Genomic DNA, 22,826 nt, shown 5'->3' on the forward strand with positions numbered 1-22,826 from the left:
AGTGCTGTGAGCGGGCATTTCGGAGACAGTTTCAGGCAGAAATGGGGAGCTATGAGCCAGTCCCAGACAGCAGCTGGTCTTGCTGTGATTTGAGACTTTTGTGGGATTACGCTAATGGTAACTGAGGTTGCAGCAAGACTGAGGCTGTATTGATCTCATTGCCATTGTCTCCCTAAGACCAGGACCCACCCAACCCACAAATTGCCTCAGACAGCCCATCGACAGACCACTGCCACTGCCCTGCCTCTCTTCTGTCTTGCAGTCTGCACAGGCAACAAACTTTGGCTATCCCAGTGCGGGCATTGCAGGGAAATCAGTTGCAGGCAGACATCTGCTGCTTGCAAGAGCTGCAATATTGTGTAGAGGGAATGCAGGGGTGTGTGGGACCGCCCTAGATAGCAGCTGGTCTCACTGTGATCTGTGACTACAGCAGGAATGCGCAGGCACAGATGTTGCAGCAAAATTGAGGCTGTATTGGCCTGATGGCCCTTGTCTCCCTGAGATCCCCCTTCACCCAAGCCACAAAGTGCCTACAGCCCATTGACAGGCAGCCTTCCCCCTGCCCTGCTCTTTTTTGGATTTGCGCATTCTGCACAGGCAACAGACCTTGGCTAGGGCAGTGAGTACATTTCAGGGAAAATGGTTGTGGGCAGACCACTGCTGCCTGTACAAGCTGCATTATCTCTTGGGGGGAATCACAGGGGTCTTTGGGATTGCCCCAGACACTAGATTGTCTTCCTATGATCTGGGATTACTGCAGGAATGTGTAGACACAGACATTGTAGAAAACTGAGGCTATTGGCTTGACAGTCCTTGACTTCTTGAGATCCTGCCCCATCTAATCCACAAAATGCTCATGGCACATTGATAGGCAGCTGACCCTTCCCTGGGGTGGCACATTCTGTGCAGTCAACAGACCTCAGCCAGCAAAGTGAGCTAAGTTCAGGGAATACAGTGACGGGAAGATCACTGCTGCCAGCATGAAGTACAGTATCGTTTGGTCAGCTCTCAGGGGCTTTGTGGGCCCATTACAGACAACAGTAGCACATGCAGTGATATCTGACTTTGGAGGGAGCCCGCAGTCCTGGCTGCAAATCAGGTGCCATGTAGGTTTGACGGCCCCATGCCTCACTGAGATGACGTCCCACCTAACCCACAAATTACTGTGGCAAGCCTGCTTCCAGGCAACTCAGTCCTATCCTGTGCTTTCTTTAGGTCATGAATTCAATAGCAAACAGAAGCACTCAGTTCGTGCAGCCCACACACTGCCAGTTCATCTGGGAGAAACATTTGGTGGCAGGCCACAAACTCACACCCATGAGCTTCAGTAATTCTTAAACAGAGTCAGGTGTTTGCAGGCCCGAAGTGGGCAGCAACTGGCCTTGCTACAATTGGAAACTTGTACAGGTAGCAACAGAGACAGTGCTGGTATGTAAACTGACACCATAGTGGCAGGGGAAAAATTGCTCAATAGATCCAGGAGACTCCTGAGGTCTCTGTATCACCCAACATGCATATCACCCAGAGGCTCTTCCAGTTTCAGAGACTTAAGAAAACTGACAGACAATGTCAGGCCTTGAGCACTGGTCCTTCTGTTAAACTGCCCTAGGTCAGGAACAGGGGAAAACTGGACCTTGGCCTACAGCATTGTCTTTTCCACTTACCTATAGATCCAGCATAGGCAACAACCATCTGTAAATCACTTTGTAGCTCTCACCAGGTAGCCCTGAGCAATCAAAGGCAATGGCTGACCTTGGTCTTCCGGGGAGCCCCACCAAAAGTGCTACAAAACCAGCGCATCTGGAGGCTGGGACTAGATCACAACAAAGCATCTCCAGACTAGTCCCATAAGTGGTACACACAGAAAGTGTCCTCAACAAGCACACAAGCCTGCTAGGGAATATCTTGCTCAGTGTGGTCAACTCCCACACAGCAACTCTTGCCCTGCGGGTGCTGCCAGTTCCCACAATTAGCCTGAGTGTTAATCCCATCCATTCATGTACTAACACCAATAAAGGCTTAGCTGCAACAGAAGATCACATACAACTCACACAAAGATCACTTCTAGAGCTCCCGGTCAGGGAATCAGGGAGAGCGTGCCACTGGACTACACAGGACACCTTCCACATAAGGCCATCTGTCCAAGGCTGAGAAACGAAACAATCATTCCTAACACATAGAAATGAACACATAATAAATGTGTTCATTTATTATGGGGCTAATAAAATGAGAAAACAAAGAAACATGCCACAAATGAAACAACAGGAGAAAACTCCAGAAAATAAGCTAAATGGAATAGAGGCAAGCAACCTATCAGAGTCTGAGTTCAAAATAGTGGTTATAAGAATGCTCAATGAACTTAGGGGGAGAATGGATGAGCTCAATGAGAACCTCAGCAGAGAGATAGTAAGCATAAAAAAGGACATAGAAACCATAAAAGAGAGCCAGACAGAAATGAAGAATACACTAGAAGAATTCAACAGTAGATTTGAAGAAGCAGAAGATTGAATCAGTGAACTGGAAGACAAGGTAGCAGAATACACTCAATCAGAACAACAAAAAGAAAAAAGAATTAAAAAAATGAGGATAGTTTAAGAGCTCTCTGGGACAACATGAAGGAGAACAATATCTGCATCACAGGATTACCCAAAGGAGAAGAGAGAGAACAAGGGATTGAGAGAGAACACTCTGTTTAAAGAAATAATGACAGAAAACTTCCCTAATCTGGCAAAGGAATTAGATATACAAGTTCAGGAAGCACAGAGTCCCAAACAAGAGGCATTCAAACAGACCCACACCAAGACACATCATAATTAAAATACCAAAGGTGAAAGACAAAGAGAGAATCCTAAAAGCAGCGAGAATGGCAACTAGTTACTTACAAGGGTAAGAGTTAGTTACAAGGGTAACTAGTTACTTACCCATAAGAATGTCTGCTGATTTTTCAATGAAAACTTTGCAAGCCAGAAGGGACTGGCAAGAAATATTCAAGGTTATGAAAAACAAGACTCTGCAACCATGAATACTCTACCCAGCAAAGCTTTCGATTAAAATAGAAGGTGATATAAAGAGCTTGCCAGACAGGGAAAAGCTTAAGGAATTCATCACCAACAAGCCGGTACTATAAGAAATGTTAAGGAGACTTCTGTAAAAAAGGAAGAGATAAAAAAGAAAAAAGATAAAACAAATATGAATAATAAAATGACAGTAACTGTGTACCTATCAATAATGTCTTTAAATGTAAATGGATTAAATGCTCCAATCAAAAGACATGGGGTAGCTAAATGGATAAGAAAACAAGACTCATGCATATGCTGTCTACAAGAGACTCACTTCAGATCAAATGACACTCACAGACTGAAAGTAAAGGGATGAAAAAAGATATTTCACGCAAGTGGAAACAAACAAAAAGCTGCGGTAGCAATACTTATATCAGACAAAATAGACTTTAAAACAAAGGCTATAATAAGAAACAAAGAAGGACATTATATAACAATAAAGAGATCAATAAATCAAGAGGACATAACCCTAGTAAATATATATGCACCCAACACAGGAGCACCTACATGCATAAAGTAATTATGGACTGACATAAAAGGAGAGATCAACAGTAATACACTTATAGTAGGAGACTTTAACACCCCATTGACACCAATGGACAAATCTTCCAGACAAATAATCAACAAGGAAACAATGGGCCTAAAAGATACACTAGAACTGATGGATTTAATAGGTATTTTCAGAGCATTTTACCCCAAAGCAACAAAATATACATTCTTCTTAAGTGCACATGGAACACTTCCACGATAGACCACATGTTAGGACACAAAACAAGTCAATAAATTTAAGAAGATCGAAATCATATTGACCATCTTCTCCGATCACAGTGTTATGAAACTAGGAAGTAACTACAAGAAAAAAACTGGAAAATACACAAACACATGGAGGCTAAAGAATGTGCTACTAGACAATGAATAGGTTAACAATGAGATCAAGGAAGAAATCAAAAGATACCTAGAGACAAATGAAAATGAAAACACAATGACTCACAATCTATGGGACACAGCAAAAGCAGTCCTAAGAGGGAAATTCATAGCAATACAGGCCTATCTCAAGAAATAAGAAAAAGCTCAAATAAACAATCTAACCTTACACTTAAGAGAATTAGAAAAAGAATAGCAAACAAAGCCTAAAGTGAATAGAGGGAAGGAAATAATAAAATCAGAGCAGAAATAAATGAAATAGAGTCTAGAAAAATGATACAAAAGATTAATGAACCTAAGAGCTGGTTCTTTGAAAGGATAAACAAAATTGACAGACCCTTAATGAGACTCATCGAGGAAAAAAGAGAGAGGACTCAAATAAATAAAATCAGAAATGAAAGAGAAGAAATAACTCCACAGAAGTACAAAGAATCATAAAAAAATACTATGAGCAATTATATGCCAACAAATTGGACAAACTGGAAGAAATGGATACATTCCTAGAAACATATAATCTACCAAGACTGAGTCCAGAACAAACAGAAAATCTGAACCAACCAATTACCACCAGTGAAATAGAATCAATAATCAAAAACCTCCTAAAAAACAAAAATCCTGGACCAGATGGCTTCATAGGCGAATTTTACGAAACACTCAAAGAAAAATTAACACCTGTTCTTCTCAAACTATTCCAAAAAGTTCAAGTAGAGGGAATCCTCCCTCACTCCTTTTATGATGCCACCATTACCTGGGTTCCAAAACCAGATAAAGATGTTACAGAAACAAACAAACAAACAAACAAACAAACAAACAAACAAACAAGAAACTATAGGCCAATATCTCTTATGAACATTGATGCAAAAATTCTCAACAAAATATTAGCAAACTGAATTCAGCAATACATTAAATATCATATACCATGATCAAGTTGAATTTATTCCTGGGATGTAGGTTGGTATAATATCCACAAATCAATTCATATTATCACCACATTAACAAATTGAGAGATAAAAACCATATGATCATATCAGTAGATACAGAAAAAGCACTTGACAAAATCCAGCATCCATTTATGATAAAAACTCTCAGCAAAGTGGGAATAGAAGGAACATACCTCAACATAATAAGGCCATATACGACAAACCTACAGTTAACATCATACTCAATGAGGGAAAGGCTAAAAGCATTTTCCTTAAGATCAGGAACAAGACAAAGATGCTCACTTGTATTGTATTGTCAGTCTGAGCCACAGCAGAAAGACGAGAAAAGGAAGTAAAAGGTATCCCAATTGGAAAAGAAGAAGTAAAACTCTTGTAATTGGCCGATGACATGATACTATATATAGAGAACCTTGACGATTCCACCAAATACTGTTAGAACTGATCAATGAATTCAGTAAAGTAGCAGGATAGAAAATAAATATTCAGAAGTCAATGGCATTTTTATACACCAACGATGAACTGTCAGAAAGAGAAATTAAGAAAACAATCTCATCTACAATTTCATTGAAAACAATAAAATACCTGGAAATCTAATTAACCAAGGAAGTAATAGACCTGGCCTCAGAAAACTATGCTAAATAGAAGCATATACCATGCTCATGGGTAGGAAGTATCAACATCATTAAAATGGCCAAACTACCCAAAGTAATCTGTAGATTCAATGCAATTCCTATCCAAATACTAATGGCATTTTTCAGAGAGCTAGAACAAATAACCCTAAAATTAATATGGAACCCTAAAAGACCCTGAATAGCTACGGCAATCTTGAGAAAGAAGAATAAAGTTGGAGATATCACACTACCTAATATCAAACTATACTAGAAGGCTACAGTAATCAAAGCAGCATGGTACTGGCATAAAAACAGATATATTGATCAATGGAACAGAATAGAGAACCCAGAAATAAATGCACGCCTAAATGCTAAATTAGTATATGACAAAGGAGGCAAGAATATACAGTTGCATGAAGACAGTCTTTTCAATAAATGGTGCTAGGAAAATTGGACAGATACATGCAAAAAAAAAAAAGAAACTTGACCATCTTTTTACATCGTGTACAAGAATAGACTCAAAATGGATTAAAGACTTAAATGTAACATCTGAAATGATAAAACTTCTAGAAGAAAACATAGGTAGTAAACTCTCTGATTTGCTAACAGTATTTATTTTTGGACATATCTTCTCGGGCAAGAGAAACCAAAGAAAAAGTGCACAAATGGGACTACATCAAACTAAAAAGTTTTTGTACAGCAAAGGAAACCATCAACCAAACGAAAAGACAACTGACTGAATGAGAGAAGATATTTGCTTATGATACATCTGATAAGAGGTTAATATCCAAAATATATAAAGAACTCATACAACAAAAAAACAAATAATCCAATTAAAAGATGGGCAGAAGACCTGTGCAGATATTTCTTCGAAGAGAAAATACAGATGGCCAATAGACTTATGAAAAGATGCTCAAGGTCACTAATCATCAGAGATATGCAAATTAAAACCACAATGAGCTATCACCTCACACCTGTCAGAATGGGTATCATCAATAAATCAAAGAACAACAGTGTTGGTGAGAATGTGGAGAAAAGAGAACTCTCAAACATTGTTGGTGGGATTGCAAATTGGTACAACCACTGTGGAAAACAGTCTGGAGGTTTCTCAAAAAATTAAAGTTGTATATGTCTTTTGACCCGGCAATTATACTTCTGGGTATTTATCCAAAGAAAACCAAAATAATAATTTGTAAAGATTTATGGACCCCAATATTCGTAGCAGCACAATTTACAATAGCCAAGATATAGAAGCAACCTAAGTGCCCATCAACAGACGATTCGATAACGAAGTTATGGTTCATACATACAATGGAATATTACTCAGCCATTAAAAAAAATGAAATCTTACCATTTGCAACGACATGGATGGACCTAGAAGTTATTATACTGAGTGAAATAAGTCAGACAGAGAAAGATAAATACCATATGATTTCACTTATGTGGAATCTAAGGAACAACAAAAAAAAGAAACTAATGAAAAACAGACTCACAAATATAGAGTACAATCTCATGACGGCCAGAGGTGAAGCAGGTTGGGGGGCTGGGAGAAAGGGTGAAGGGTTAAAGAAGTACAAATTAGTAGTTGATAGATAGTCACGGGGATGGGGAACATGACATAGGGAATGCAGTTAGCATTAATGTAGTGGCTAGATGGAGAGCCAGAGGAGAGCCAGAGGAGAGAAAGAGCAATTAGGAGGATCGTTTTATAAACTATATAAATGTCTAACCAATAAAATAAAATTTAAAAATTTTATACATGTAATATATATGTATATATAGATATTTAATATCACAACTCAGTATATTTATATATGTATTTTCATATATATGTATGTCTCTATATATGTGCATGGATATACATATTAAAAATATAAATAAAAACAATTTGATTTTTCACTGTTGATTTAAACTTTAGAATCATCTGTATCTTTGGCATTATCGTGGTAAATGTTCTGTATCTATGGTGTAGGTAAAGGATGGAGAGGCATCCTTCGAGCCCATAGAATGCTCATTTCCAGGTTTCCACATGAGGCTTGGAAAGTCCTCTGGATTATGTAGTCTATTAAATTAAGACCTCAGCCACCATTAAAAGTTGAAGCATCCAATTTTTGCCTCTTTTCACCTTTCCCTTGGGAAGATAGGTCTTCCCAAGTCTTTATCATCTGGTACAGGGCTTTGGCATATTTAGTATCTGGTAAGTCCTTATTGAATGAATGCATGACTCTTTCAGTAGCTCCTCATTACTCTTGAGTAAAAGCCAAGTCCTTACAATTGCCTACAAGCCCACAAGATCCCCATGACCTCTCTGACCCCACTTCTGATATTTTTACTGTCATTCATTCTCTCCAGCCACCCTGCTTCCATGTTTCTGGACCTCTCCCTGGAATACTCTTCCTCAAACACCCATGTGTCTACTCCTCGCCCCCTTATAGCTTTGGTTCTGATACTACCTTCTCAGGGAGCCTTCTCCATCACCGATTCCCTTGACCCTGCTCTGGCTGTCCCCTGCTCTGCTCTACTCTTGTCTTTCTACATAGCACTTACCACTTCTGAGCAAATTGCTTCATTTATCTGTTGAGCACATTCGACTGTCCAACCTCGTTTTGCTTGTTGATGCCCCCAAATGCCTGGAATTGTGTTTGGCACTTAGTGGGTGCTCATAACAACCTGCCAGTGGATTGCATGGTCAAATGAGTTTAAGTGTGGATTTTGACATACTTTGATTTCTTTCTACCTTACCTGGTGACTAGTTACCTTACCTGGTGACTTTTCTGGTCTCTTCTTGGAATTTAGCATTTGTTCCCTCATAGTATTAGGAATTCAGCAGATAGAAACAGCTTGCTTAGAATTTCTCATAGAAACAGAGAGTTGGACATATCTAGACATATATTTAATGTTAAATATTATTAGAGGTCAATGAAATAGTGATAACAATTTTTATCTTTGGCTTATGAGAACCAGTCTTGACATTTTAACAGCACAGACTTATTGATGTTTGTCCTGTTTCCCATTTTAAATTTTAGGTTTTCAGAGAATTAATAATTTAGGTCCTTTTAATTTTCTGATAGTATGTGGTAGAAAACTTGGGAAGTAATGGATCTTCAAAAACATTACTGCTTTGCCAGCCTGAGACTGAGTCTGCTGTGGCTCCTGAGAAGTTCTGGCCGTGGCTTCCTACCGTGCTGGTCTTTGGAGGTCAGGACTCTCCTCTGCCAGTGTGGTTCCACAGCATCCATGTTCATCTCTGCCTGTGGAGTGTCCATGGAAATAATTAAAAGTTCTGAAAGAAATCTGCTTATTGGTGAATGACTTGTTGCTGTTTCCAAATGGAATGATAAAGCCTGGATCTGAAGATAATACTATGACAAAAATGTCTTAGTTTTCAAAAGAATTTCCAAGAACAAAGCATATTCATTTTTTGATACTTCAGCTATGCTTTCTTATTATAACCATTTGTTTTGATTGCTGTGCGATATGCTTGTAGGATGGAATCGAGTTCGAATCCTAGTTTTGTCTCTTAATAGCTATGTGACCCTAGACAAGTTACCTAAATTCTCTCGACTCTGGTTTCCTCATCTGAGGATACTAATAACATCTATACAAGGTTGCTGTGAGGATGAAATGAGATAACATACATAAAGTGCCAAGCTGGGCACTGACAGAATGCTAAATTAACGTTAGCTTTATTGTTATTATTACCTAGAAATGAATGACCAAGATGCCTGAGTATCTTTATCCATTTGATTTCTTCTCATCAAATAGGAGATCAAAAAGAGCAGAAAACAGAATACTTGTGCTAGAGCTCAAAATTCTGGATGTGTGGGGCTGTTTTTAAAGCAAGTCTGCCATGCTCTTTGATGGGCATGCTGAGGCCCCAAGGCCAGAGCTGTGTGATAGGAATGCACGTCATTAGGATATTTATAATGCCAGTGGCAATTACCCTGTCTCACAAGGGCAGAGCAAGTGTTATGGTGGGGGAGGCAAGAAGCCCACGTCTGTACCTCCTGGGACTTGATCCACCAGTGTGACTAGGTCAAGATCCCTTTACCTCTAAGTTCCTTGATTTCTTCTTCACTCACACAAGGGGGTGGGACTTGAGCTCTTTGAGTGTGAGAACTTGTAAGATGTGAAAGGTGGGCGTTTACCTCGAGTCATCCTCTGATCCTGCTATTCTGGGGAATGCCAGATATGGAAATACATATGTGGTTGAGGGATGCAGAGAAGGGATTAGATTGTATAAAAAACCCAGAAAACATGAGATCTGTCCTCAAAAGGTATGAGATCTGTCCACAAGGTTTTGTGCAACAAACCCAAGGAATGCTGCGGAAACCTGAGTGAGGAGTAGCGCAGAGGGTAAACATCAGGAGTTTTTTGGGAGTCAATACTTCTGGAATGAATCAAATATATCAACAGTCAATTTTCTGTGATCTGAAGCAATAATTTTTTAAATATCATTTGACTGTATTAATGTTCACGGGAAAATGCTAAGGCCCTTATAGTCTCACTTTCTGCAATAACCTACAAAGTAGGTAACCCTATATTCATTTGTTAGCTGCTGAGTCTTAGAGTTGATGTGATTTGCCTAGGGTTATGCAGGCAGTAAGTGGTAGATCTGTATTTGAACCCAGGGCAGGTTGTCTGTGGCTCTGTCTTTTACATAGCCCAGTCGACGTGCTCATGGACTTCCCACTGGAGTGACTGATTCCTGTTTTGTCTTGTAACAGGTATGGTAACATCTCCATTTTGATGTGTTCTATTATGCTTTGAAGAGTATAATTTGACCCTGAGAACTCCTTCCGGGATGCTTGGGAAACGAGACAGTAGTGTTTCCTTAAGAAGCAAAAAAGGATCTTAATTGTCAAGTTTTTCATCCCTTTCAAGTCCTTTGTGATCTTTTGTGGAGGTGTCAGTCTTGTTTTTTCTTTTCTCTGGAGTTTGGAAATAACTAGGCGACTATTCATCATTGGACTTGAATATCACTTAAAAGAAATCATCCCCTTTTTTGTCGTTTCCTTAAGGTGCTCTTTCCAGCTTTGTTAAAAGCTCTTTTCACCCTTTATTCTTAGAAACATTTACTTCTCAACTTTAGGATCTTGAAAAGCATCCCATCTTAAGGTTTTTCAAGCCCCTTCAGCATGTGTGTTTGTGTGCGTGTGTTCCTGTGTACACCTGTGTGCATGTGCATGTGTATTTGTGCACAGGCTGCTTTGTGTTTCTCAGAAAGCTCATAGGCTGCCATGTTGGGTGTGGCGCTGCCTTGCCATCCAGTGTTGTCTGAGGGTAGTCTTGTCCTAGTTTCCTCATAGACAGTTCAGGCCTTTATAAAGCTTAGGAGATGGAACTTCTGTACTTTGCAGCCTGAAGAACTCAAGCTAAACCAGCAGGGAAGATAGGTAACCCTTCTATAATTTTGCTTTAGGCACATGGACTGTTTTTGCTTTGACTGTTTCTTGGCTGAAGAATGAGGCAGGGTGAGCAGGGCCCTGGCTCTTAAAATCTGTTGGCCGCCCCACTGCCCTGTCAGCTCAGACATCAGAGGCCATTTCTGTCCTGTGTCACCCAAATGGAGATGTATGTGGAAGCCAATCTGGACTATGTTAGATGCACCCCTGGAGGGGCTTTTGGGGACCTAATCTTTGAAGAGGCTGGTCATTTCAACTATACCCAAGGAAAGGCTCCAGAAAAGATGATTTGCAGGCATGGCCATCGCCATGTCTAACTGCTTCCCAAGAAACAGAGTGTGACCATTTCGCTGTTGCATCTGCTTTGATGAGGTCCTTCATTTCTATTTTGAGAACAGAAAACTATGCTTGAAGTAAGCCAGATAGCCGCCAGACAGTGTCTGGCTTCAGGATCCCTTTCCTTCCTCCTGGCCAGCTTAATGTCTGCTGGGCGTTGCCCAAAGCCACCCTCTCTATGTGTATTCCTCATTTTCGAAAGGCACCAATGAAATTATTGTTGCTTTGTTAAGAAACGACTTGTCAGACCCTTGGTTATAACCTGGTGGGTGGACCCTGCTTGTGGCCACTCATTGTTGAATTTGCAAGGGTGGTTTGCATCCCACCCTGGGTTCTGTAGGGAGGCTGCTGGCAGTGCTTTCTGCTGGGACCCCCAGGCCAAGCTCAGCTAGTGAGAGAGCAGGTTCTTGTGCTACAAAGACACACCTCTGGTTAGTATTTCTTGGTATTAGTTTACTCTGAAATAATTCAGCCTCATGAGAGAATGATATCAAAACAAAAACTGTGGCATTTATGGGTTGAATAAATGTACAAATACATTTTTTGTGTGTGTGTGTGTGTCTTGAAAATGCACCTGACACAAAAACCCATGCATGTTACTGCAGCTGGGCGGGAGGGTGAGTCCCTTCTTCAGGAGCACCTCAACATTTCTGAAAACCATCGTAAAGCAAGAATGGTTCTGAAAGGAGACCTCTGTTTTTTGTTTTCCTTAATTTCTTTCTGTAACACTAAAGTACCTCACCTACTACTTTGTGTTTTTCCCTATTCCAGTTTATAATTTCAATGAAATGACTCTCTCCTCTTGTATTCAGGCATGATTGGTTTTAAATGGCTCCACTTCGAAAGACCCAGTCACCAGCTGGAGCAAGTCCTGTTTCAGAGAAAGGAAGGGAGCATGTGGCCAGGAATGAATGCCTTCCTTTACCTTGAAGCGAAAGTGAGAATGTTGTGAAGATTAAGAATAAATGTGCCTCACTTGTGCTTTTTCAGTCATCTGCCATTTGTGTATCTACTCCTTGGGCAGTCCTTGTTGCATGTCACTTTTCAGGAATACCTGCCTCTTGCCTCTTCTTGCTCTGCCTCACACCAGCTCATGGTTCCCGAACTGTAGCCACTGAAATTACAGAGCTGTGTAAACTGGTGGAAATGTGTCAGGAACATGGTATTCAGGAGATGCTTTGGGGTTAGAGAGATCATCAGCCACATAAGACCATACTTTATCACTTTGAGAAGCCATGTGTGGATTCTTCAAATGCTTCGAGCAGCAGGGTATGTTTCATACAGGAGGAACTCTGTCAGCACTTTCTGTGAGTGTTTATGCTTATTAATTTTCTTCAGTGTCTTTCTCTTGAGTGAATCATTCTTCTGAAGGCTTAATTTCTTTTGTGGGGTATAATGTTAATACTTAGTCTTCTTTCTTTGGAGCACTGGACTTTGTGTTGAACTGTGTTTTGTGAGATTATGGACAAGACATGTACTTACTAGACCTGAGGGTGAACAGAAGTGGGCAGGGTCTTTCATCTGGACCTGTTTCTTTCTTTCCATGGTGGGTGAGGTGGTGGGGTGAGGGGTTTGGGGGGAAGTTGGCTCAGCAACTCCTCCAATTCTCTGCTGTGGGTCATTGGCTATTTTCACACATAGAGATGGGCCCTAGAGAGTTAAAATTATACTGAGAGAAGAAGTGAGTTTATTGAAATTCTCTGCCTCATATGTCATTGAACTGGCGCTTTTAGTTTTTCTTGGCTTGAGTGTGAGAACTCTGCTGCCTGAGAGACTGAGCACCAGGGGATGGATAAACCTCGGAGATAATATTCAGGTTTACTGAGTGATTTATGAAGGAGTAGGAACATATAATAAAATTCTGAATATAGATTTCAGGAGAGTATGATAGGTTTCTGTAATGAATGAAATTTTTATTTTGTAGTCTCTTAAGTAATTTAACTGATTTGAATATTTAAAAATATCCCTTTTAGTAAATCAGTTCTTTCAAAATCTAAAATAAACACAACTTTAGTCACAATCTTCTTTGTAATAAAAAACAATAATTTATATCTTAAGGATAGCAGAAACAATATATTTATGCATTCAACCTTTATTTTAGAGAGCTTAAATAAAACCTTGCTTAAAGGAATTAAAAATTATCGGTTTAAAAATAAAAAATCTTAAAGAGCTTTTGAAATAGGTTGTTGGGAAGTTGGATTAGCATTTTGTTTCAGACTTGGAGCTGAGTTTTTTGACCTGTACAGATTTTTCCATTTTGGTTGGGAATAAATTATTGATACAAATGGAAAATTAAGAATGAGTCACAAATTCTTACTTTGGAAAATTTCTTAGGGATTTTTTTGGTTTTAACCTTCAGCTGTTAGATATCTAAATGCCAGAGAAGTGGCAAGGGTTTTTGGCAGAAAACTACTGAGCAACATTTCTAAGCACTGACTCAGGTTCACAGGTAAAATGAAATAACCAGTATTGGAAAAATTGTGCATTCATTATTTGATAGGGGTAAAGCATGAGGCTAAATGTCTTCTACCTATTTTAAAATTAATTTTGAGTTTCTAAGCTCTGCTTTGAGGGCTTGTACAAATTCCGTTGCTTTGACTTTATTTCATTAACTAGAGATTGACCAATTATAACTCTTTTTTTAGGCTTATTTTTAAAAGATATTAAGGACCTCCCATGTGCCACATACTTTGCAAAGTCTTGAGGATGCCAGGGTGATGGTGATGTTGTTCTTGCCCACAAGTTGCTCATAGTCAAGTGGGAGAAATGAATTTTCATTTATGGATGGGTGAGGCAGGTAGGGAGGGCTATTTTGGTGTACAGTTATGTATGCATTTAATACATATATATTTTATATATCCCTGTATTTAATTAATTACTAAATTAATTTTATTTTCTATTGCTGTATAACAAATTACCATAAACCAACACCCATATATTATCTCATAGCTTCCATGGGTCAGGAGCTTGGGCATGGCTTAGCTGGTTCTCTGTTCAGGCCCAGTTGTGTTCTCATTGGGAGGTATGAATGGGGATGAATCCACTTCTAAGCTCATTCAAGTAGGTAGCAGAATTTATTTCCTTGTAGCTGTAGGGCTTATGTCCATGTTCTTGCTGGCTGTCAGCTGGGGGCTTGCTCTGAACCTAGAGGCCTCTGTAGTTTTTGCTATGTGGCCCCCTCGCTAATCCCTTCATGACACAGCAACTCAATTCTTTAGAGCCAGAAAGTAAGTCTCTCACTCTCTAATCAGGTGAGATGGACTCTTATATAGTGTAACCTGATCAAGGGTGTGACATTTCATTACTTTTGCCATATTTTGTTGGTTAGGAGCAAGTCACAGATTCTGCTTACACTTAAGAGGAGGGGATTATACAATTTGCAGCCTGTTGGGGGTCACCTTAGAATTCTGCCTACCACAAGACTTTTCTGGTTACTCCACTGATTTCTGTTCCCAAGAAATCTAAGCATTTAAAATCTAGGAAGACTGATGATAGCAATCCCAGTTGAGGAATAAAATTTATCATCTGGAAAATCAGAAGTGGGTTGTTTTCTTTTCTCAGTAGGTAGAAAACAAGAGGAGAAAGTAATGTCTGTAGGTTCACAATATTGATAAGAAAGAGTTACATAAAAACAGCGAGGTATTTGGCTCATGTGTTTAGGTGGATCTCCATGGGAATCTCACCGTATCCTCAGGCCAGACAGTCTTTTTTTTTTTTTTTAATCCGGATATCTTAGCGTTGGCTGATCACTCAGGAGTGACATATGGCAGAAATATACTTTGAGGGACAAGTCTCCTGGAGAGTACACTGCAGCACACAAAATCTAGACAGATGGTGGCTTATTCAACCTTGTACAGGAGTGTAATCCTACACATTGGCAGGCTGGGTGTTGAGAGGTATCTGAGGCAGAGCTGACTGAGTGTACCTGAAACTGCTTTGCAAGGCACGAAGTAGTCATCTGATGTGACCTGGAATGGCTTGATGCCCACAGAGTATATTCATCAAGTTGACATGAGGATGCTGGTGATAGATTACGTGAAATGGGATTGGACAAAGTCTGGAGTACCAGAGGATGTTCTACCAACAGTGTGGAGAGCAGGTAGAAAGACAGTCTTGTAGACAGAATCATGGATGTTACCACTCTAGCTAGGTCTTCACTAAGCAAGGGTCAGTGTTGCTTCCACAAAATTAAACGTGTATTTCACAAGAGGAAAAAGGCGCTGCTCAGCCTGCCTCCCTTACAGTTAAAGATTGGTGGATTTGTGTGGTTGCAAGATAATTTGGATTGTTAAGAAAGAAAATAGTCTTCATAGCCATACTTAGCAGGTTTATGATAAGGACATTGTCCATTATTTATCTGTGGCCCCTCATTGAAGAAAAGGCCTGTGTGTTTGGAGGAACAAGTATGTATCTTTTGATTGGAAGACGAGAACTCAGTGTCCCTGTGGCTGCTAGAGAGCTGATAGATTTTGTCCCAGTTCAGTCACATCCTTTACCCCAGATTGTTTATTCTAATTTTCTCTTCTTTCTCTTTATTATTTGATGCTTATCCTTGTATTTTTATTTTATTCATTTTTGTATTTGTGCCTTTAATTGTGACAGTCCTCGAATATTTTTTGGGACTCGGGGAAGGGGCTGATGTACTAAAAGAAATCAATAAATGGTTCACTGAAATTATTTTTTCTTTTAGCAGTTCAAGATCTACATTCATAACATCAAACTGCTGTCTTCTGATAGGACTATTTTAAAGAACTGACATAAGTTTTCATACAGCTTAAAGGTGAGTAAAACAGACTCTTCTTTTTGAAAATATTTGTGAAGCAGAGCTTGTTATAGTACTAACCATTCTGAGATGGTGTTCTCAAGAAAGTTATACCAACTTCCATGTGCAAAAACTATCTTACTATTTAGCTTTTTCTGATAGGAGGAAGCTTGCATGATATCAGATCAAATATGACTTCTTTTTTGTTTGATACACAAGTATATCCACAGTGGGCTGTGAATGTATATAGAATATGTATTTAGATTTACTAAAATACCTGAAGAAAAATAATTTTATTATTCAACTTGTATTTATTGCTGAGCTTCAGAATTTAATGCACAGATACTTAAAAACATTTAAAATCAGTGAGAAGTGGGATTCTTTATTTCTCATCTAATTCTTAGTTTTGCTTCGTTTCTTATTTCAGAAAATGAGGATAATAATGGGGTTGCCATGAGAAATAAATGAGTTACCATGCTTAATACAGCACTTGGCATATAGCATACACTAAATAAATGTCAGTTCCTTTCCCTCAGCTATTGTGACATCAATTGGGCAGGTTTTTTTTTTTTGTTGTTTTTTTTGTTTTTTCCTTTTGTATTGGTAGCACAGGTGATTTGTAGAATGAAGCCGGGGTTGACCTTCTAATTTGCTGCATTTGGTTTTATGTTTGTGTGCCTGTGTGTTTCTTTTTGGAGGGTATGGTGTAAGTGGCTGGGCCTTGAGGTTTCTGAAAGTAGAAGTTTAGTAGACACCCATGTGTTTTGACTATCTCTGGGCATCCTCAGACTCAAAGCCCAATTTGGAGCCAGTTCTGGTGGGGGATAGTCAGTGAAGGTGTCTGGAGGGTGCTAGGAGCATCCTACTGCCTCAGTCTGCCTGCCACCAGCTTTTCACCTTAGCCATGCCTCTTCACCTCTCTGTGCCTCTGTTTTGTCAATTCTTAAGTGATTTTAGTGATTCATGTCCTGCCTAATTGCCAGGCTGTAGGTAACATCAAATGAAGAAGTATATGAGATTCTTCAAGAAAGTAAGAAATTCTATAAAATATAAGGTGCAACTTTTTCCTAAATTTTTAATGTGCCAAGTATAACTCATTGCTTATGCCAAATCCTTTACTGGAATATAAGCTTTATAGGGGCAAAAATCTCCTCCCTCCCCTTTCTTCCCTCCCTCTCTCATACTTATTTTTTTTCTCCTGAGCCTAAAGCAGTTCCTGGTACACAGGTAGAGTTCAATAAAACTTTTGTCAATGAAACAAATTGATGAAGATCCCACCTGGAGGCCCTTTTAACCTTTTTATTTATGGTTGCTGTTGGAAATAGATGAAGCAATTGGAGAATCAGAAGGATTTAATGTGCTTCCTCACTGAGGTACACAGACCCTTGAATTTAAATGGACTTTTCATAGCTTGGATCCTTCTTAAATTGTAGGTGCTAAGAAGCATGCAATATGTAACAAACCACTCTCTGAGTCAATGTCAGGTGTAATTCCACTCTCTGAGTCAATGTTGGGTGTAATTCCTCTGTACTGTGGAGTGTGTGTTGTTCATATGTGTTTCTTTCCTGAGCGGATTTCACTTTCATATATCCCTAAACTTGGAGCCCATTCTATGGGCTCTCATAGGGCGGATGGTAAGCTTTCACAGGGAGCTTTCAGGCTGTGCACTTCACCTCATAGATGTTCAGTGACTGATGATAACTTCTTATTCATGTGATTTCTTATTACTTGACAGGACAACAGGATGTTTGAGAATCCCTTATCTTCCCTGACTTGGTGAATGTTAATGAGTAGGGCTATTTTTCTTCCATGATTTGGTACGTCCACTACCAGCTTAAAGTGGGAGGTGGCAACTCATCTCTACCAGGAGAGTATGGGCAATATTTAACTTATCTTTCATCATTTCAGATACTGTCCTCTTTGCTTTTATCTACCAAAAACTAGAACTGTCTTCAAGTAGAATTTTACTGAATAACTGGTTACACTACCGGACTATGCCCCTAAGGACTGTGCAGCTTGATTTATGAAATTTCAACAAAAGTAGAAATAGTTTTTCCACATTACATAAGTACCTGATTTTCCCCCATACATGGGGTTACCTCATTCTGTCAGCTATTTTAAGCAATTTTCAAAATTAGTAATGGAAAACTTTTTCATGACTACATTACTGTATATGGATTTTAAATTAAATACGAAACTACATTGCTCCTTCTGAGCATGACAGCAATTAAAGAACAGGTTCCTGTCTGCAGAACTGCATATCACTTTGTGCATCTTGGGCCATTTTCAGGCTCATACTTGGATTCTGAGTTGTTGTAAGAACCTTTGCACCTCTAAAATAGGTTCTTGCAGCTGACAGTCCTGGAATTTATATTTTCTCTGTTACTTATAAAATCCTGTCCCTTAAAGCTTACAGCTGGATCATGAGATGTTCTTAAGTGCTGATAAAATGGACAGGCGGCATTACCAGTCTACTCCATCTGCTTGGCTGGGAAGGCCCAATGAGGGCTGGAATTTTATTAACAGCAGAATGTGCCTGTTTTACTGTGCAGCGGATTTTTTTTTTTTTTGGACTTGGTTTTAAAATGGAGTTGGGTCCCCATGTCTAGGTTGTTATTAAATATATTCAAAAATTTCGACTTTGATAAACCTTAAGACAGATGTTTCTTTGCCATGTCACAATTGGAAGATATAGTCAGAAACATGACTTTGGCTCAAATTCTGTCTTCGTTACTTTTATTTACTTTGTTACTCCGGTAAATCCTAACCTTCTCTGAGTCTCAGCTTTTCTTATCTTTAAATGGGACAATATTTATCTTATGGAATTCTTGTAAAGATGCCTAATTCAGCATTTGATGCACAATAGGAGCTCAATAAAATGTCAGTTATTATTCTATATCCAGATGCTAGTTCTTACCCAAGGACCATGTGCTGACAGGATCAGAGGAAGAGAGAGGGTAGAGGCATTGATCTCTCTGTCCTCTTTCAAGACTAAGGAGGTTCGCTGAGGAATTTCAGGAGGCATCTTGCTGGAGACAGTTGTGATGGAGTGCTGGTGCTGGTGACTCAATTGAGCACAAAGCTGCTGGGATGTAGGTAAAGCAATCATTAATTCAAGCTTTTTGCACCATTTCCTGTTCTCTTCATGAAAGAATGAAACTTCAAACTTAGATCTGGTTGGCTCTCATCACAGAGAAGAAAGGTTTAGATGGGGGAAAATCCCACCTCTCTTTTGGTTTCCTTCAAGCTTCTTAAGGGATCTGTGGTGGATGGTAAGGACCAGGGAACCATATGATCCTTTATGTGTGAGACCTATGGTCCCAGTGGGGAGATGCTCCAGCAATTAAAAAATAATTTTAGATACAGGCATCTCTGACCTAAATTTAAATTTTAAAGGTAAATCAAAGAGGATCAGTGGTACTGAGAGAAATGTTACTTTTGAGTGTGGGTTCCTGCTGTCTACACTGGCAAATAAGGTAATGCCTATTTTCTTTGGATATATTCTTGGTACTCTACAATATAATAGATTAAACTGTGAAAATGTGATCAAACAAAAATGTTCGGAGCTGTGGTATAATTGATCTATTGTGCTGGGAGTTCCCTAACTAGAAGGAGAATTTAAACTCTGACTTACGGTTAGGTTAGGATCATTCAGAGGCTGCAATAAGACTTCTCATCTTTGTGAGAAGCTGAGTAGTGGTGGGTTGGTTCTCCACTGGTCTTCCAGGTTGTCTTCAAGGAAGTAATGTCAAGGTTCCCAGTGGGTGGGGCACAGGGACAGATTTTAGGTAGACTAGTTCTGGGGTCCCTCTTGGCTTCTGAAACAGTTTTTGGGTCCTCCAGGCCTCATTCAGGCCCCACTGTCCTGCCTGCCCCCATCTATATAACATCAGGGGACTCAGATCTGAGCTCTGTCTCACTGCTTTTCCTCCTCACTCTTCAACTTTAAGGTTAAGAGTGGCGCTGAGAAAATTTGAAACTCAACAAGTGTATCAAGGATGCTGTGTTCCATGTTTGAATTAGGAAAAACAGCAATGCAAAGAGGAAGTCCAGCAGGCAGGAACACTACTTTTAGAGGCTGGGAAGAAAAATTTGTTATTTCTGTCATTTCTGTCATTTTTCTCTGTCTATGTGTTGGATTCTGTCCTGTTGTTAGACTATGTTATTTTCTTATTAAGTAAGCATTCAGAGTTGTATCAGAAAAACACCTTTACTTTTTGCTTTAAAATCAAATATGCTAGCACCTTCAGCAGTAGATGCCTAGCATAGTAGTGTCAAACTGCTAAAAAGCTAGCAAATTTTCCACCTAAAAATTTTCCATGGGAGGTATGGGTGGGGGAGGGGGCGTGGGGAAGAGTATAAAAATAAACCTTTCAGAGATTTTGGGTTGCTTGGTGGTGTATGTATTTTTCCATGGTGCAGGAGGTTAGAAATAGCATAGCTTTTTATGGGATTCTCAGCAGCAGCTCAAACATTTGGCTTCATGGACTCAGTCCTTCTGTGTGGGTAAGGTATCTTCTGCAGCCTGTAGGGTGGAGGGCAGTCCCTGGCAGAAATCTCGGACACTGTATTTTCTGTCTTGCTGTTTCCTGTTCCCCACTTGTCACCTGGATGAACAGCACTCAAGTGTAAAATGTGCTTACCAAGGTCAGGTTCTTGTGATGACTTGCCTGTGGCAACTGATGCCAGTTGTAACAGACTGAGTCTCAGCGGTCCCCACAAAGTCACATTGGTACATGTGTGAGGGCAGTCACTGGGAGCAGGAATCATAATCTGCTGTGTGTCAGACTGGCTGAACCTCTTGAGTCTATGTGAAATGACCTCCTCTTAATGTCTTGATATCAGCAAGGTGGATGAGATGACCTCCTCTTAATGTCTTGATATCAGCAGGGTGGATGGATTTTTGAAATTTGTTAGAGTTATGTAATTCTTACAAATAGAGGTAGTTTGCCAAGCGTTTCCCAAATTCAGTGCAGAAAGGAAATGGAAGGAGGCAACTACTGGGACAGAGGTTTTTAACTCCCAAGGGGCCCAGGACATATGTGAATTCCTTGAAACTGTGCCTGTTCCTACAGAGAAAACCAAGGGCTTTAATGGGATTCTCAGGAATATTTTGACCTCCAAAAAGGTTAAGATTGTTTGTAGTAGAGCATGAGATGTGAAGTTCATTTAGCTTAGAAAAATCATTTTGGAAATATAATGAGTTTGGGCATAGGGAAACATTGACAGGATTGCAGGGGGAAGAGAATCACAATCATAAATTGTGTAACCTAACAACACAAAAGGGGGCACTTGGAGGTTTCTACTGGGGTTTTTCTTTGTAGGCTTTCTTCTTAAACTTCATATAATATTTGTTTTTCTGTTGGGGATGATTCCTGCTGGTGATTACACGAAGAGTATAGAAGTCACGTACACTGCTGATGAGAATGAAAAAATGGTACAGCTGCTATCTGAAAAACAGTATTTAACCATTTTTCAGTGTACAGTTCAGTGGCATTAACTACATGCACATCGTTATGCAACTGTCACCACCGTCTATCCTCAGAACTATTTTCATCTTGAAAAACTCAAACTCCATACCCATTAAACACTAACTCCCAATTCCTTCAGCCCATAGCTCCTGGCAACTACCACTCTGCTTTCTGTCTATATGAACTTGACCACTTTAGGTATCTCATATAAGTGGCATCATACAGTATTTGTATTTTTGTGACTGGCTTATTTCACTTAGCATAACGCCTTCAAGGTTTGCGTCATGCTTCATAATTTCCTTCCTTTTTAAGACTGAATAATATTTTGTTGTGTGGATATACCACATTTTGTTTACTCATTTGTCTCTTGGTGGACACTTGGCTTACTTACACCTTTTGGCTATTGTGAATAATGCTGCTATGAACATGAGTGTCTAAATATCTCTTTGAGTCCACGCTTTCAGTTCTTTCTCATCTTTTAAAATAAACTCTCCACACTTATTTTTTAAAGCATACTCTCATTAGACATTATTAGGAATCCAAAAGAAAGGTATACTGAAGTGTGGAAGTGACCTACTTGAAACTACAAGATTTACATATCTGAACTAATTGAAGGGAGGTAAAAGACAGAATAGAATTGAGAGCTATATTTTATTGTAAAGAAAATAAATATTATTAGAGGCCAACAAGCCTCTTATATATGTTTCTCAGTGAGACATTATTCTTCAGACAAGACTCCAGAAAGCGCCAGGTGACCAATTTCCAGTAATAACCCACTTGGCCTGCAGTTGCTTTTGTGTCGTCAGGGCTGCTAATAGGGGAGACTGTCAAGAAATATGAAGAAATGGAAAAATGGGAAGATTTCTGGTCAGACTCTTGTTTTTCTTGAAAATTATAAAAATTTTAAATTGTGACCTTTTAAGATAATAGCACATTATTTATAAGAATTCTACAAGATTTTTATGGGAATGACTTATGACAATCATACACACTAGGATGTAGTAGGAAGGTTTTCATATTAAGTTTATAGTATCAAATCATTGCAGTGCCTTCTGTGTGGTATGGCAGCTTAAAAGGGGAGGCTTGCACTTAGAAGCCTACCTATTTTGCCTCCATTTTCTTTAGTGCATGAATGCCACATCAAATCAAGAAATTAAAACTAATATGTGAGAGGGTAGATTAGCTTATCTCAGTCCTGGCAAACCTTGGCTTTCAAAAGTGTGTGGAGGTGTTCGTCAGTCACCAAGACAAAGAAGCTATTGTTGGAAGAAGAGCAGTGAGAAAATAAGAAGGATCACCACCAGTTGTTTTTGATAA

The 22,826-nt window shown here is 39.4% G+C and overlaps 1 non-coding gene across 1 annotated transcript in view; it reads left to right on the plus strand.

Annotated features, from left to right (window-relative positions):
- The window catches only part of LOC105306365, a 224,982-nt gene that overhangs the window by 46,223 nt on the left and 155,933 nt on the right, over positions 1–22,826 (plus strand). The window contains exon 2 of the transcript XR_002777459.1: positions 15,967–16,056. This is a non-coding gene — a transcript (uncharacterized LOC105306365). The remainder of the gene's footprint in view (positions 1–15,966; positions 16,057–22,826) is intronic.

Source organism: Pteropus vampyrus, unplaced genomic scaffold (assembly GCF_000151845.1).
Source record: "Pteropus vampyrus isolate Shadow unplaced genomic scaffold, Pvam_2.0 Scaffold434, whole genome shotgun sequence".
Taxonomy (NCBI): domain Eukaryota; kingdom Metazoa; phylum Chordata; class Mammalia; order Chiroptera; family Pteropodidae; genus Pteropus; species Pteropus vampyrus.